The sequence below is a fragment of the Notechis scutatus genome, chromosome 2 (genome assembly GCF_049901735.1).
Source record: "Notechis scutatus isolate UNSWTSFEM ecotype Mainland chromosome 2, rNotScu1.2, whole genome shotgun sequence".
Taxonomy (NCBI): domain Eukaryota; kingdom Metazoa; phylum Chordata; class Lepidosauria; order Squamata; family Elapidae; genus Notechis; species Notechis scutatus.
In genome coordinates, this window is record NC_142010.1 from 124,983,948 (window position 1) to 125,002,474 (window position 18,527).

Genomic DNA, 18,527 nt, shown 5'->3' on the forward strand with positions numbered 1-18,527 from the left:
CCTTTCTTCCTCATTTATCTCCTTCCTTCCTTCCTTCTCTTTTCCTTCCTTCCTTCTCATTTATCTCCTTTTCCCTCATTGATCTCCTTCCTCTTATCTCCTTCCTTCTCATTTACCTCCTTCCTTCCTCTTATCTCCTTCCTTCCTCTCATTTATCTTCCTTCCTCTTATCTCATCTTCTTTCTTCTCTTACCTCCTTCCCCTCATTCCTCTCCTTCCTTCCTTCCTCTTATCCCCTTCCTTCCCTCATTCATCTTCCTTCCTTCCTCTCATCTCCTTCCTTCCTAATTTATCCCCTTCCTTCCTTCCTTCCTCTTATCTCCTTCCCCTCTCATTTATCTCCTTCCTCTTATCTCCTTCCTTCCTTCTCTTACCTCCTTTCCCCCTCATTTATCTCCTTCCTTCCTTCCTCTTATCCCCTTCCTTCCTCATTCATCTTCCTTCCTTCCTCTCATCTCCTTTCTTCCTCATTTATCTCCTTCCTTCCTTCCTCTTATCTCCTACCTTCCTTCCTTCTCTTACCTCCTTTCCCCCTCCTTCCTTCCTTCCTTCCTTCCTTCCTTCCTCCTCTCGGAGCCTCCCTTGGCGCCGTCCCCGTCTTCCCTGGCAGCGACTCCCTGCTCCCGCCCCGAGGAAGGCGAGGGATAAAACCCCCCGCGCTGGAGCAGCGGCACCAGCCAGAGACCGCCGCTGCCGCCGCCGTCGCCGCCGCGCTCTTCCCGCTTTTCCAGCGGGGCGGAAAGAGCGGGTTCTCATTGCTTCGCTTTTTGGTGACCGCCGCTTCTCTCACCCCGCTTGGGTCGAACGGAGCACCTGCTCAACCGAAGGTCCGAGGCTGTAAAAAGTAGCCTGTATTGCTGGTTTGGACGGGGCTGGGGAGGGAGACCCGCAGCGGGGAAACGCGTAGGAGGCTGAATCGGCGGCGAAAAATCCTCTGGGGGCTCCTTCCTCCAAACCCTTGGCGGGAGAAGGAGTCATTGGGCGAGGAGGATAAGCCCGGGTCCAGGTTTTTTTTTTTTTTTAATGGGGTGGCTGGGGGTGGAGGGCTCTTGGATCCCTATTGGAAATCCCGAGGCTGTATTTGCTCTGAACTGGAAGGCGGCTGTGGCGGGTTCGAGTCCGCTTGCGAACCGGGCGCGAATGTCCTTGCGAACGCGCAGACTTCGAATCGGGCGCCGTTGGAGAGGCAACTAACCGCCGCCTTTCCTGCGAGACTCGGACGCGGGGCTCCCGGGAGCTGCACTTTGGGGGCAAGGAGCGGGTGGCGGGAAAGCTGGGGCGACGCTGGCTGAATCCTCTTTCAGGAGCGCCGATGGGCATAAGAAGCGCCTCTGTGGGAGCCCCAGGAAAGTGCGGCGGAAGTGCCTCGATAGCGGCAGCCTTCAGATGTGGAGGGCCCTTTTGGAAACTTCTGAATGCAGCCTCGCTGTCACGAGTTTGGCGAAATGTCGGGAAAGTTGTCTGAATGGCCCCCAGAGGTTTCATGCAAACCCAAAGGAATCGCTAAAGAAAGGGGTCGTACCCCCCAGTACTTTCCTTGTTTGTTGTGAAGAAATCGCCTCTCTGCTTAGCAGCAGAGAGCTGCTAGTCCCTGTGGGGTTTTTTTTTTCAAGTGGTGCTTGATTCCTGCCCTATTTATGCTTTTTTTAAAAAGAAGTTCTTATATTTGTCTTCATTTTGTTGTTTCCTGAGCAGACCAGAGTCATAAAGGATTGGGACAGAGTGCAGATGTTAATGGAGACATAATTTGGTCTGTGCAGGAATAAGTGGCTGGCTGGGTGGTGATCTTGGTGGTGGAGAAATTGGGCTATAAGCTTTTACCTACACAACCTTAAAATCTGGAAAGGGGGGAAAGGGGGTGCCGATCATTAGCTTTAGCACCCTGATAATAAACGCAGCAAAAGGAAGGCAGATCAGATGCATCCTTTATAGCTCAGATTGGGGGTCTTCTAAGTGGCCAAGGGGTCAAAGAACAATCAAGATTTCAGTTGTTAAAAAAAAAACAAAACACCTCTTCTGCAGGATAACATGTCTTGTCTGCTCCTTTGCAGCAGGGGATGGTAGAGGGGCTATAATTTATGGGGCTTTTGCCCCATAAGATTTTGGGAAACAAATTCCACATGAAATGGCATGGAACAGAGTTTTGGGGAAAGGGTATTATAATTTCATACAGTCGATGGTGGGGTGGTACTGGTTCAATGGTGGGATTCAATTTTTTTTACTACCGGTTCTGTGGGCGTGGCTTGGTGGGCGTGGCAGGGGAAGGGTACTGTAAATCTCCAGTCAGAGGTGCTATTTGCTGGTTCTCCAAACTATTCAAAATTTCCGCTACCGATTCTCCAGAACTGGTCAGAACCTGCTGAATGCCGTCTCTGTACTGGTTGCAATTTAACAATTTGATGTTAATTTGAGCATCCTTCAAAGTGACCGTTCAAAAAAGATTTCATGAGTGTCACAAATTACAGTTGATTTAATTTTAAATAATAGGGTTTTGACTAGGGAACTAAGACCAGGGATATACTTCTTGAACTTGCATTCGTTGCAGCATTCAAGATATTTCTGTATCCCAGATTTGTACATTTCTGAAGACATGTTGAAAAAAGAGTTGAGGCTGTAAATCTTGCAAGAGATGTAAACATGGGAATCTTTGGTGTGTGGACAGTTTAGAAAAGGGTATCATAAATTGATTGGGCCCTTTGTCCATTGAAAGCATTGGAATTTAGTTCCAAATACATAAGCAGGTTTCAGCTTGCGATAGAATTTAGCTTTGAAACTAAGCAGGATTGAACCTGGTTAGTATTTGAATGGGAAATCTCCAGACCAGAGAATCCATGGTCTAAACTGGGAAATCTGAGATAAGTAGGTATCAACCATGATGTGAGAGCATCTTTTGCTGAAATAAATTAATTTGTGAGCAAACTCCCTTTGGCCCAGAAGTTTATGATATCCGTTGCTTTGATAGATCTTCTCTGAGAACAGGCGGTGATATCTGAAGCCAGGAAATAATTGCTATTTCTTATCTGTAGTCTGACAGATTGGTTAGAAAAAAGTTGGGATTTTTTTTCTAGAAGATTCTTGCAGATATGGCAATAAAAATACTGGCGAGGGGGAGGTGAGACCAGATGGTGATACACACTAAGCAACACTTTGACATGCTGAGAATAGTCTCTGCTCACACAAGGCCAGGTGATCCTGCTGGTTTTGTCCCATCCTGAAAAAAGAAATGGTCTCATGAAAGGATTGTGATGCTGAACAACTACCCACCCCACCTCCGCCATCCTTTTGCTTAAAGTTGCACCTTCCGGCAGTTAATTTTCTTGAAGGATGAAAATATTGAAATTCTGCAATTCTGTTGGATAATGTCTAATGTAGCCCAAAAGACATGCGTGATGATGGAAATGCCTTGAGTAAGGCTGGCCAGCTGGCAGAACATCTACTTAGGTCTTCCCAGTTCCCACAGCCTACCATATTCTTATTGCTTTCTTTTTATTTGGAGATGTTTATTGTCTTGAGTTGGGCCTTCTGAATTAGTGCAAACTTGTAACACTTAAACTAACTCTTCACTTCCGCATACAGTTGGATTCCTTCAGATCTGCACATAATCAAATTTCAGATGTAGTACATTCCACTTCTGCAGTCCTAAACATAACCTTTAAAAGGCATACAAATATACTGTATGTATGCTAAGCTGATTCCTGGGATTGCTGCAGAAGGATACTTCCTGTACAAGATTCAGAAAACTAAGCCAAGTTGAACCTGATTAGGATTTGGAGGGAAAAACCAAGAGATATTTCTACTTGGAATGATCCAAGAGTCAACGGTTCCCGTGTTCTTTTTGCAGAAGCACACTCTGATTAGTGTGAATCAGTGATGTGACGTCAATGCAATGACTGTTTCCAAAGCCATTTTCCATTTGTTCTAAAATTGTTCCAATTTTTAAAAAAGACAAATAGGTACAGTAATTCAAGGTAGGGACTTTCAGATGGTTTCATGCTGATAGTATTCAAAATACTGTATATACTCGAGTATAAGCCTAGTTTTTCAGCCCATTTTTTGTGCTGAAAAAATCCCCCTCGGCTTATACTCGAGTCAGATTCCCCTCTGAAAAAAAAATGGTGTGGAGTCGCGGCCTCCGGCGGCAGCGACTCCCAACAGCCCCAGCCGGGAAGGGAAAGGCAAAAAGCGTTTTGCCTTTCCCTTCCCGAGGCGGCAGGACTGGGGCTGCTCCGGCGGCAGCGACTCCCAACAGCCCCAGCCGGGAAGGGAAAGGCAAAAAGCGCTTTGCCTTTCCCTTCCCGAGGCGGCGGGACTGGGGCCGCGCCGGCGGTAGTGACTCCTGACTCAGGGGGCCTCCGAGGGAGGGGAAGAGAGTGACTCCTGCCTCCCGCTGTCATCATCATCTTCTTCTTTTGGGTTAGTGAATCAATTAAACCTTTCATGATAGTGAGATCGTTTCCCAAATTAATTATTTTTATTTTTGAAATTTACCAGTAGCTGCTGCATTTCCCACCCTCGGCTTATACTCGAGTCAATAAGTTTTCCCAGGTTTTTTGTGTAAAATTAGGTGCCTCGGCTTATATTCGGGTCGACTTATACTCGAGTATATACAGTATATTGAATTAGATTATAGCATTGAACCCACCTTTGCTGATTTAAAGCTAACTAGGTGAGGTCTGATTAATGCCACTAGAAAATCTAGGACTATAGGCTAGAGAACAAAAAGCAAGCTGTACAAAATAAAATAAAATAGCAAATCACTCTCCTATTGTTGTTACGTCAAAACTGGAAATGTGTCCATAAAATTACCAGAAATTGATCATGAGTCAGAAACAGATTTTAGACTTAATAGAACATTAGTCCAAACTTCTATTCTCCTACTTCTTTTCTGAAAGGAATACAGTCCAGGGTGATCTGTAACAGAAACAACACTAAAAAAGACTTATTAAAAATCAGTTTAGAAAAATTTTGAGCATAAGAGTGCTCAGGCCTAAAATTGTACTTTATACTAAAAATATTACTCAAACTTTCAGGGCTAAGCTATTTATTATACACTGTTAGATACAGTGAGCTATTAAGTTGTAGTCTTGAAGGTCTGGGGTCTTCTAATTTCATTTTATTGAAACTAAGCTATATTTATCAGATTTAAAATGATCTCATTAAAAATTGATGTTTGTAGAAGATATAAAGAGCTTTCCAGAAAAGTCTTGTTAAAGTGACTGGAAGGTTTTAGTAAGGGAAGAAAAGACAAGTTGGAAGGGAGGAAAGAAAGATTAAGCAGGCTTAATGGCAATGATTGACAGTCAATACAGGTAGTCATAAGGATCATTGAAGCACATTATGCGAAATAGTTTAAAGCCTATATTGCCTAGAGTCTACAAAAACAAGTGAGTTGGAAAAGTCCCAGAATAGTAGAAGGGATTTTTGAACATGGAATTGATGTGTTTCCCCCCCCCTCCACTCCATTTTGAATGGTGTATAAAATGGGAGGTATCAGAGCGAGCCTTTTCATCTAATGGTACTATCCATCTTTTAGGACAGTGCTCCCCCAAACCTTTGGGCATCAGGGACCAGTTCTGTGGAGAGGTTTTTCTGTGGACTGGAAGGGACATGGTTCATGTGCTGCCTGCATCCCCTGGATGGGGCTTCGCTTTTTTGCAAGCTTTGCCCCCACAGTGCCTATATTTTCTTTCTTTCTCCTTAGAATTCACAAAACAGCACATGGTTTAGGCTAATTTTAGTGATTCCTTTGTAGGTGGGACTACTTCACGGCTGTATCATGGCTTAAATTATGTACAAAGTGACACAGAGTTGCTGACTCCCATTGGTTGGGGTTGAAGAAATCACTGGTTGCCCCACATCTCTATTATGTCTAAAGGTGTCTTTTAAAAAGTTACAGGGACTTTTATAACCTTAATTTAAATCAGAACAGCTAAAAAAAAACTACTTTCTTTAGGAAGAATCATGCCAAAAAAAAGGGAGAACTAAGCCACAGGACTGTAAAAGTATTCATGACAAAGAAGATTCACATTGTGACTCCAATTACTTTGGTTATAATTCTTCTTATCGTTTCCTTACAGACAAAATATGTTCTGAAATAGCTCAGGCAGTGCTCTCTGTACACAGGCATTATCTCTGGGGTAATTGTCCTTGAGCAAAAGGACTTGTCCTTAAATTTAAAAAAAAAAACAGGTCTTTCAATGTGTGAGTGTTTTGTATTTTGAAGACTGGCAAATTCATGAGGCCATGGACTTCTCTTTTTTCCTTTATTTTTATTAAGATTATAATTACAGTAGTAAATACAAACTAAAGAAGGATAAAGGGAAGAAGATGTAGAAAAGAATAGGAAAAAATAAATATATATATATAAAGAAAAGTATATGATGAAGAAAAAAAGCAATATATAAGAAAGTAACATCCAATTCTCATCACAAGTATAAACAATTTTAGTGACTTACCTCCTCTTAATACACAACAAATAATTTCTTTTCATACCACATAGTGGTGGGATTCAATTTTTTTTTACTACCGGTTCTGTGGGCGTGGCTTGGTGGGCGGGGCAGGGGAAGGATACTGTAAATTTTCCAGGCAGAGGTGGTATTTGCTGGTTCTCCGAACTACTCAAAATTTTCGCTACCGGTTCTCTAGAACTGGTCAGAACCTGCTGAATACCACCTCTACATCTCTTAACTATAAATAAATTTATAAACTTTCATCATTTCAGTCCTGGTGTCTTCAAAAGTCCATTAAGGGTTACTGGAAATAGCAATCTATCTATGTTAAACTTTATCAAATAAACTAACTTCATAATCTTTCCCTTTACTTCTAATAATCTTGAACTTTATTCAAATAAGGAGAACTTGATCTCTTCATTTCTTTTCATTTTTTCCCTTTGTTCTAGGTCACAAGATTCTTCAAAATTTCAACAAGTCTGCTTGCAAATCCAATATAGGAAAATTATCCAGGTCACTGTATAGCCTGGCTTATTGTTTGTATATCCTTTCTAATTACTTAAACATGATCCTGTTTCTTTTATATTTGAGTGTAACATCTTTATTCCATTCATTATGGCTTGCATTTGTGCAAGCACATTCAATGCAGTCTTAATTTTGTCAGGAAAAACTTGTTTCTCTTCCTTTTAGACACTATGTCTTCATAGAGGCAGATGTCTCTTTTGACACTATTAATATTAATATCCCATTTTTCAAAAATATCTTTCAATATGTCCAACTTGGAATATTTTACTCTGTTCTATCATTGTAAGGAGGGAAACTCACACAGTGCTGTGATACTTGTCTGTTAGGTATAACATTGATACCAAATATGGTTTGGGTGAATAAATATATAAAACTTAGATATCATGGTTTAAGTGATTATCACTTTAAGCACAATGCTGCAGGCAATTAGCCGATTAAGGGTGCGGTTAGAAGTTACAATATAAGGAAGCATTAGAAGCTGGAAAGCTGTCTGTAACTGTGTGCTGCTGTGACTAACTGTGTCTTACTGTGACTAACTGTGATTACTGACTGTGAGTGCCTGTGACTGAACTGTTCTTGTTTGCTACTGTTTGCTGAATATCCAGCGTTTGTTTCTCTGGAGAGTGAAACCGGAGGAGGAGAAGATATCTTTATCGGCTGATAAAGATATTGCAAGGACTCTTAACTTGGACTATACTAGTGAGTCTTACTGGATGGAAATACTGTGAATGACTTAATGGACTGAATGACAATGCTTAAACTCTAACTGGATTAAAAACTATTTAAACTACAAACAGTGTTTGTGTTCAGTGTGTGTATACTCTGGGGCCCTTCCTGGCTTGACTACTGCTGCAATACTCTTCTAGGGGTTAATCCCCAAACTCTAACATTGGTTATGGGCCCAGCAGCATAGTCTAACTAACCAGGATATAGCAGAGAGAGTTGGTGTGAGTTACACATTACTGTAAAAACAAACTGTTTTAATTAGTTTAAAATAGTCAAAATATCTGAAGAGTAATGGCACAAGTAAATTTGTCACAACTGTCCATGATATCCAGGCTGGATGGAACAAACTATGTTTCATGGTCAATGAAATGTAGTTTACTTCTACGCAGAGAAGGTTTGTGGGACATTATAGCAAACCCACCAGATGTGAGTAGCTGGGATCCTGCTAATGATGATGATAATGAAAAGTTACAAGACTTTAAACTGAAGAATGAGCAGGTTTTATGCATCATAGGACTGACTCTCTGTGATCAGCAGCTTGTCCATATTCGTGGAGAAGAAAATGCTGCAAACTGCTGGGAGAACCTCAGGAAGATTTATGTTCGGGACAGTGTAGGAGCACATATAAATCTTACACGGAAGCTTTTTCGAACGCATCTTCAGAGGAATGGAGATATGTTAGTTCATTTAAACTGTATGAAGAGCATTTTTCAAGAATTGCAAGAAAAAGAGCTTATATTTAATGAACTGCAACAAGTCTACATAATATTATCTTCATTAGATCAAAGCTATGATGACTATGTGACTTCGTTAGAGGTATTGCCAAAAGAAAGCCTCTCATTAACCGAGATTACAGGCAGGCTACTAGAAGAAGCCAGAAGAAGGCGTGAGCGTGACGAGCTGAGAGAAGATAAGAAAGAAGAGAAATTATCTTCAAAGCTTGAAAGAAACCAGCAAAGCAAAGTAAAGCACCTGGAAGAAGAGAATTTATCTTCGACGGAATACACAATTAAAAAGTGTTTTAATTGTGGAGGCAGAGGACATTTGGCAAGATTCTGCAAAAGAGAAAAAGCCAGAATGTAAAAAAGCCAAAGAAAGCATTTGAACTAGCCACGTTTAGCAACTCTGATGTGAAGAATAATTTATGGGTGGTTGACAGTGGCGCATCCCACTGCATCACAAGAGATAAGACAAAATTTATAAAAATGTCTACAAGCTCTCAACATATATCTCTTGCCAATGGCTGGAACCTGAAAGCGAAAGGTCAAGGTTTTGCACGTTGTCCGTACATAAACCAGGATATAAAATGTTGTATGTACCGCAACTAAAGTTTAATTTGCTTTCAGTAAGGGTATTAGATAAATTAGGTTATGTAATTACTTTTAAGGATAATAATTGCATAATTGAAAAAGATAACAAAAGGGTAACTGCAGCTTTAAATGGAACATTATATGTATTAGATAATAGTAAGAAAGGGGAGGCTCAAACTGTATTTAATAATATAAAGCCTCATGATGAATGTATCCATTTATTGCATAGGCGTTTGGGGCATGTAAATTTTAAAATGCTAAAACGTACAGTTGAGTTATCTGAAGGAATAAGGTTAAAACATTGTGATAAATATTTGCGTTGTAATGTTTGCTGTGAAGATAAGAGCAAAGTATTGCCTGCAAATAGGTTAAATGGTTTCAAAACAAAAGAACCTTTAGAAGTAGTATTTGCAGACATAATAGGTCCAAAGAAACCCAGTATGGGGGTGCTAGATATATACTGAGCATTATGGACCATTATTCTAGATATGGGTTTTGCTATTTAATGAAAAGCAAAACTGAAACATATCAACATTTTTTCAATTGGCTTAGATTTGCTGAAAGAAAGGCTAAAAGGCAACTGATAACCCTGGTGACAGATAATGGTACGGAATTTATTAATAACAAATTCCAGAACAGACTTAAGATAGCTGGAATAGAGCATAAGAAGTCTGCTCCATACAGGCCAGAACATAACGCTTTTATTGAAAGAAGAGGCCAAACACTACAGGCAATGGTTAGAACAATGTTAAATGATTCTGGGTTACCTGATTCTTTGTGGGGGAGGCTACAATGTGTGCTAATAACATATTGAACAACGTTGTTAATACAACAACAGGTGAAATTCCATTCACCAGGTGGCATGGCAGGAAACCTGACCTAAGTTACCTGCACACATTTGGTGCACCAGCATGGGTGCATATTCCTGCACAACTCAGGAAAAAGGGCAACATAGAGCTAAAAGATTTTTCTTCGTTGGTTATCAGGCAAACCATAGGGCATTTAGATTTTGGGAGAAAGGCACATCTAAAGTGTTATGTAGTGCTAGTGCCCAATTTCTAGAACATGAAGGATGGGAGAAATTAGAACAGGATGCCAATAAAGATGTAATTATTGAATCCTATAGAAATCCCATTAGTTATCCCTGTAACTTTAAAAATAAAGTAAAGAGACAAATACAGGATGAAATAGTGCCCATAAAGGAAGAAACAGATTCAATAGCTGAACAGGATGAGGAAGATGAACAGGTAGTAGTTCAACAAAGTCCTCCTGTAAGCCCTGTAATTCCCAGAAGAACTACACGTATATCTAGACCGCCTGATAGGTACCAGGCTAACACAGTGTGCCAGATTAATCAAGTTCCTAATTCTGTAGAAGAAATTAAAAAGTATCCTACTAAGGAAAAGAAAGATGGTATGCAGCAATGAATAAGGAACTGAATTCATTAAGTGATATGAAGGTGTATGAAAATGCCAAATTACCTGTAGGAAAGAAATCCATTGGCTGCAAATGGATATTTAAGGTAAAAATAGATAAGGATGGTAATTTAATCCATAAGGCAAGGTTAGTAGCCCAAGGTTTTAGGCAGAATGCTAATGACTACGATGAGGTGTTTGCACCTAGTCTTAAGGCAGCAACCTTGAGAGCAGCTTTAGTGTGGGCAGCTAGTAAAAACTATATAGTTAACCATTTAGATGTGGAAACTGCTTACTTGCACGCCCCATTAAAACATATTATTTATATGAAAAAACCTGTTGGTATTAAAAGTGAAAATAAGGATAATAATGATTGTTGGTTGTTAAAGAAAAGTCTCTATGGTCTTAAACAATCAGGCTATGAATGGAACCAGTATATTGTAAAGGAACTAGACAATATAGGATTTAAAGCTGGTTTAGCCGATCCATGTCTGTTTAAGAGGGAGACAAATGGGAAAGTATCATTATTATTACTATTCACAGATGACATTGCATTGATAACAGAAACTAATGATGAAGCAAATAAAATAATAGCATCATTAGGAAAGAGAATAAAGATCAAGCAATTAGGGAGATAAAGAAGTATCTCGGTTTGAATATAAAGAAAACACTGAAAGGTTTTAAGATATCTCAGGAAGATAAGATAAGCAAATTGCTAAAAGATTACAAGATGGAGCTTTGTAAGCCAGCTAAGACTCCAATGAGTCAGGAGTTTAGCAACACTGATGTACAAAGCCCTGAGTTTGATAAGGTGATTTATCAATCTTTAATTGGTAGTTTGAGTTATATTAGTAATTGGTCTAGACCAGATATATTGTACTGCGTGAATCAGTTGGCTAGATTCAATTCTGCACCATGTGAAAGACACTGGATTGCAGCTAAGAGGATATTAAGATATCTTAAAAAGACAATGAATTATTCATTGTATTTAGAACCAAAGGATGATTTAATTCTGAGTGCTTATGCAGATGCTAGTTTTGCATCAGAAAGAGACACTAGAAAGTCGACTTCAGGAACAGCCATAATGCTGGGTAATACATTAATAGGCTGGAAGTCAATAAGACAACAGCATATAAGTTTGTCTACTATGGAGGCAGAATTCTCCTGTTTATCATTGTTATGTACAGAATTAATAATGTATAAACAAATGTTAATTGATATAGGTATAACTGTAGATTATCCTATAATTATACATGAAGATAATCAGGCAGCAATTCAAATGGCCACAAATATTGGAGTAAAAACAAGGAGCAAACATACAGATCTAAGATACCTAAACGTGAGACAATCTGTAAGAAGTAAGATGATTCAGCTAGAGTACTGTATGTCGGAGGACAATTTAGCTGATAATTTTACTAAAGCCCAAGGTGCCAGTAAGCACCAGGAGAGTTGTGAAAAATATGGGATTAGATTGTAAGGTATTATATATTTATTTCACCCAAAAGGGAGTATGTTAGGTATAACATTGATACCAAATATGGTTTGGGTGAATAAATATATAAAACTTAGATATCATGGTTTAAGTGATTATCACTTTAAGCACAATGCTGCAGGCAATTAGCCGATTAAGGGTGCGGTTAGAAGTTACAATATAAGGAAGCATTAGAAGCTGGAAAGCTGTCTGTAACTGTGTGCTGCTGTGACTAACTGTGTCTTACTGTGACTAACTGTGATTACTGACTGTGAGTGCCTGTGACTGAACTGTTCTTGTTTGCTACTGTTTGCTGAATATCCAGCGTTTGTTTCTCTGGAGAGTGAAACCGGAGGAGGAGAAGATATCTTTATCGGCTGATAAAGATATTGCAAGGACTCTTAACTTGGACTATACTAGTGAGTCTTACTGGATGGAAATACTGTGAATGACTTAATGGACTGAATGACAATGCTTAAACTCTAACTGGATTAAAAACTATTTAAACTACAAACAGTGTTTGTGTTCAGTGTGTGTATACTCTGGGGCCCTTCCTGGCTTGACTACTGCTGCAATACTCTTCTAGGGGTTAATCCCCAAACCCTAACATTGTCAATACAAAGATTTTTAATAGTTGAAAAGTGGTTAACAAACAATTTCAGAAAGTGATTAGAAAAAGAATTATGGGAATCAGTGTCCTTTCAAAGGTGCTGATTATTCTGGTTTGATCAAGATTCCCTTCACTTTTCATGGAAAAGTCTTAAGCCATTTCTTCCTCCACGCTGTAAATTGCTGTAGATCGTAACCCACTTCATTAGATGCATGGTATACAATCCTAAGTGAAAACCTTAATCTATACTGTGAGATGTTTACAAAATTGACTATGGCCATTCGCAAAACAGTTGTTGATTGTTGCACACATGTAGTGGGGTAATGGCTTTTGTCTCTGTTCAGTCTTTGAATAATTAAATCTTTCAATTAATTCTAATTTAGCTAATTTTGGCTTATAATTCTTTGCAATTCAATGTCAGGATTTTAGAAGTGTTCCATTCACAGGATTTTTCCCATTTCTGATACCATATTTATCATTTTGCACAGGGGCTGGCCAGTGGTGGGATTCATTTTTTTTACTACCAGTTCTGTGGGTGTGGCTTGGTGGGCGTGGCAGGGAAAGGATACTGTAAAATCTCTAGTCAGAAGTGGTATTTGCCGGTTCTCCAAACTACTCAAAATTTCCACTACTGGTTCTCCAGAACTGGTCAAAACCTGCTGAATATCACCTCTAGGGCTGGCCCATGTGAGCAACATACAAAACATTGGGTCACTGCTGACCAACAATGAACAACAACACATTAGAAGAAAAGTGGACATATCAGTCCAATTCTGACAGGTGACTTTCCTATAGTGTTTTGTAGAATAAATACAGGGTCAGAACTGGTATTTGTTGGAGAAAGCTCATGATGAAATGAGGTTGTGGTTTCAGACTCTGTTTCAAATACTGCAGTGGATAGCTGCATCTTAGTCCTCATGCTCATCTAGCCTCTGTTCTGGCCACACAATGGAGGAAGAGGCAAGTTGTCCCATTATTTTCTGTATAGGAGATTGGAGCAACTAGCACATTTCTTTCAGCACTGCAACATTAATTTGCTACACGAAATAATGCCATACGGTCACTGAATGCTTGGTGAACATGAATATACTAATCCAAACCAGATACCACCATCTCTTTTTCATGAAGAATATGTTCTGAAGACATTATTCTTCAGCTTGGGCATTGATAGGCCCATATCTTTAAAATAAATGTCAACCAGAGCTATATTCCATCTTTGTGGGATTGGTCCAAGAGCTGTAAGTTGAAGTAGCAGAATGGTGATTTTTCTAACTTTGTTCAGGAGCTTTGTGTGTGGCAAATGTTCCAACCACTATAATACTTAGCTTTGAGGATGGAGTGCATCTGGTGATTTGGCTTGATGTGCTTAATGGCAAATGGCCCTTTTGTGAAATAGCAGACCTACGCAAGGAAATCTGCCAGGATCAGCATGTGTTTTCTTAACAAAGGTGGCTTATGAACAAAGCCAATGGTTTTGCAGAGATTCTGCAAAAGGCTAAACAATGTCATAAAGGATGGAATGAACCACTTTGTTAATTTGTGTACAGCATGTACAACTGGCAAATAGTTTATTCAGTTACAGGTAATCCTCAACTTACAACCACAATTGAGCCCAAAATTTTCATTGCTAAGCAAGGTAGTTGTTAAGTGCCTCATTTTACAACCTTTTTGCCACAGTTGTTAAGTGAATCACTGCAGCTGGTGAGTCATGAGGTCATTATGCGAATGGCTTCCCCCACTGACTTCACTTGTCAGGAGCCAGCTGGGAAGGTTACAGATGATGATTACTTGACTACAAGACAGTGCAACTGTCACAAATACATGCCAGTTGCCAAGTGTCTGAATTTTGATCACGTGACCATGAGGATGCTGCAGGTTCATAAGTGTGAAAAATGGTCATAAGTCACTTTCAGTGCTGTTCTAACTTTGAATGATCACTAAATGAATAGTTGTAAGTCAAGGACTATATTTAGTCAATTGAACCACACTGCCTGTTACAATGGTGGTCTCTTTCTAAGCAATAATAACTCTTTTGCCTTTCTCCATACATCGATCCTGGCTTGCTTCAGCGCAATTTATCATTTTGGATATTTTGCAAATGTCTTTATTTACATTTCATAAACAAATATTAAAATACAAAGTAAATAAAGGGGAGAAAAGAGGAGGGGAATAACAAGACAGATTAAAAAGTGGTACATGAATACATTGAACAAATTTACAAATATAAAACAAAAGCAACCTCCAACATTTTTCAATTTAAAGATAATACAACATAACAACCTCTCTCTTTAAAAAAACTTTCAATATTTCAATATTTATAATAAATTCAATATTATAAATATATATTCAATATATTAAAATACCAGTCACACTCTAAAAAACCAATATATTCTTCTAATTTTGATCTAACTTATAAGAAATTTCAAATGGGAATAACTATTTTAAAAAATTTTAATCTTAATTCTAACCACATTATTTCCATATTCAGATCAGATTTAATCTTCAAGTCCCAAAATCAAAACTTGATTTTTATATAATGTATCTTTTTGAAATACATTCTTTGATACTCTTCTGGTCTTCGTCTCCTCTTCAAATAAAACTAATATAGGAGCAGAACTACATAAGAAAGCTATTTAACAGATTTTAACATAACAGAGAGTGCAAACCCAGGCTGGGTGCCAACCTATGGTTCAGTGGACTAATTGAGTAAATCATGGTTCAAAGTGAGACCAATTTGGTCTGATATTTTAAGAGAGATTGTGAGTTCTAGTCCAACTTTGAGCATGAAAGCTCTTTCTCTCAGCCTAACCCACCTCATAGGGTTGTTGTCGGGGAAAATAGAATGAGGGAAGTGTAATGAATTTGTTTGTTGCCTTAGGTTATTTGTAAAAGGTGGGAGATGAGAGGGAGGGAGGGGGAGCTTTTTATTGAAGCTCCCTCCCTCCCTTGTGGAAGCATGCTATGAACAATATTCTTTTTATGGTCTCAGTTGAAGATTACGAGCATTGTAATATTTATTTTGCAAGATGATTTGGCTGTTTCAGTATCAGCTCTGGATCTATCTTGACAAAATGTTCATTTAACAAACAGGGAACTTTGGTTTCAGTAGATGATCATGCCTCATAATATAATTAATAGTATATTGATTCCAGAAGATAGAGAAGCTATCTTTGAATCATTTGTTCTATCTGTTTAAGATAGAAAGAAGTTAAATCAGTAATCTTTTATGAATTGAACAGGAGTGAATAGGTTTTCACTCCATTCCAGCTAAGAAGATATTCAATTATCATCTAAAGACAACCCTCTTCATCTGAGGCAGTGATGTGCCAGAGGTCTTGCTTATCTGTAAAACTGAAGAGTCACACATTTGAAAGCCACAATTTAGAGAGGAAATGCAATATTTGCTTGCAAAACATCTAAATCCCAGGCACTCCAGGTAGATGCTGAAAAGGCTGAATGGGTTTTGCTGCCAACTGGAGTAGAAAATCATCTTAGATCAAACAATAATCTGACACATCTCAGGATGAGTCCTTTTATACCAATAGGGAGGTGGTGTTTTTAAGCTTCATTGGCTTCCTGACAAACTTCATCAAAATACTTTACAGAGAAGGAATACGGGGCATATATTAAATATGTCCCATGGCTGGCATGGCTGAGAACTTATTCCAGAAAATAGGTAAGGCAAGAATAAAATTGAATTTCACCTGGGTTAAAGTTAAATCTTAATTTACATATTTATACTGGCAACTCTTCAAATCACTGTTTTTTCCCCTCTGCTGGGTATTCATTGCATGTTTTAAACCATAGAAAATAACACTGCTGTTGCCCTTCACATTTAGATGCCTCTTAATTAGTTTCAGTTGACTTTGTTGGTCCTGGCCTCTTCCTCCTCTGCATAAAGTAAGACTGAAATTAAGCTGTTGTAGAATTGTTGTTAGGATGAAAATAATAGGATGAACAGTATAGGAATCCATTGGGAAACTGGTAAAAAAAGAGTTTTTTCTCAGTTTTGACTGTCAAATCACAACAATAAGGCTGGTGCTAGAAATATTACAAGAGGTATGGATAGAAGCATTGAGAGTACCCTGCCTATCTTTGGCATCTCATGTTTGAGATGCAAAGGCCCAGGCAACCTTGGAACAATCCTGGGGGAGATTTGATTGTCCATTCCAGGACCAAATGACTTTTTTGAGGTACTAGGCAGCTTCCTTCCCACTTCATTTCAGTTGGAAATTAATTTGTGACTCCGGCAATCACAGCAGCTATTTTACCTTAAATTTGCATGGAAGTTTGAAAAAAAAAAGATTTTTGCCAAATTTGAGGTTTTCAATCAAAATGATGAAAGTCACACTGTGCCAGTGTACTCCGAGCTGTGCCCATTTTGTATATGCGTGGACATCCCCGTGCACGTACAAAAAGGGTGAATCTTGTGTCTCAAGAGTGTGGTACTGCTTTTCTCTCTTGGCTGCCCTGTGGATGCCTCTGAAAAGAGATGGACTAAGTACCAGAGCCATTTTAACATTCCCAGTAAAGATGTTTTATTCCAAGGATTGTTATTTAGATTTCAGTCCTTATTCTTGAAGAGAGAATAGAGAGAAAAATGTTTAGCATGGTGTACAATAAAAAAACAGGAAAGAAAATATAACTTCACCCAAAATAGACTTACAGTTGGGATTTTTTTAAAAAAAATATTGGTATCTTGACTATCATTGAATTTTAAAGAATGAAAACAAAAGGCATTACTGTACTCTTACCATGCTGGAAGTCCCATTGAATTAATATGGACTGATTTTTGCAGTAGCAGCAAACATAGTGGATCACTTCTGATGTGCAAGGAAATATTTAACAATAGAATGGGCAGTAAATGCTAAAAAATAAATGAGAACAAATTCGGCTACAGATAACATGAGGAAAATGGATCCAAAAGCACTGAAAGGGAAGAAATTGTTGCATAGCAAAAGAGAAAAAAATGCAGGAAAATTACAGAAAGCAATGTAAGACATTATAGACAATAATTGTTTTATCTACCAATTATCTGGCTTTGAGATGAGAGCTAATTTCAAAAAGTCCTTGTCAGATAATTTGCATTCCTTCAATTCTTTCTTTCCCTTAATCCTAGCTATTTGTTCTTAGCCTTTAAATTTCTCCCCATCTGGAATACTCCCTTACTGGGAAAGCCTCAAGATGGCTGTCACCTTGATTTAAACAGGATTTCCTCCCAGAGGGGTTTTTATGGGATTGCAACCTACAGGCTTCTGTTTCAAGCTGATGATGGGGGAATTGCTGGGTCTTCAAACTGAAAATATTTAGACTTCGAAGGGAAAAAAAGTGTCCCGGCTGTATGGAATAGAATAGCAAATAAGGCCAGTGGACATGTTCCATCACTAGTAGCTGAAAGACTGCAAAGGATAACTTGATTCCCCCACCCCATCTATTCAGTCCATCTGGAGTTCATTTGCAAAGCATTGGAAAACTTGTTCCAACTGAAATTGATCAGGATTCTAGGTATACAAGCAGTTTAATTAATCCAATTTCACCTGCAGGGGACACAACATTCCTTTTGACAAAGATTGCCCTGACGACAATGATTTCCTTTTTATTTGCAAATCCTCCTTCCTGAAGCTCTTCTGTGCAATTTCTCAGCGCCCTCCTCCCTTGCCTGCTTTTACCCAGCTGCCCCTATGTAATATTGATGTCCTCTGCTTATGGCCGGCACCATCTACAGAGCAACATCAGAGACAGTGCCAGTTGACATAAGCCATGGACATCAATATTACATAGGGGCAGCTGGGCAGAGGTGAGAATAGTATGGAACTTTTAAGAAGGAGCCTGCAAAGAGTGAGGTTGATGCCAGTTGACATAAGCCATGGACATCAATATTACATAGGGGCAGCTGGGCAGAGGTGAGAATAGCATGGAACTTTTAAGAAGGAGCCTGCAAAGAGTGAGGTTGATGCCAGTTGACATGACAGTCAACTAAAATGAGGAGGTTTCACAGCAAAAAATTAGCTATTGGTTTAT

General features: G+C 39.0%; 1 protein-coding gene across 1 annotated transcript in view; it reads left to right on the forward strand.

Annotated features, from left to right (window-relative positions):
• Window positions 1–658: 658 nt before the first annotated feature.
• The window catches only part of CACNG5 (calcium voltage-gated channel auxiliary subunit gamma 5), a 37,857-nt gene continuing 19,988 nt past the window's right edge, over window positions 659–18,527 (forward strand). Inside the window, exon 1 of the mRNA XM_026678708.2 lies at window positions 659–827. The gene's annotated coding sequence lies outside the window, so the exon portion shown is untranslated. The remainder of the gene's footprint in view (window positions 828–18,527) is intronic.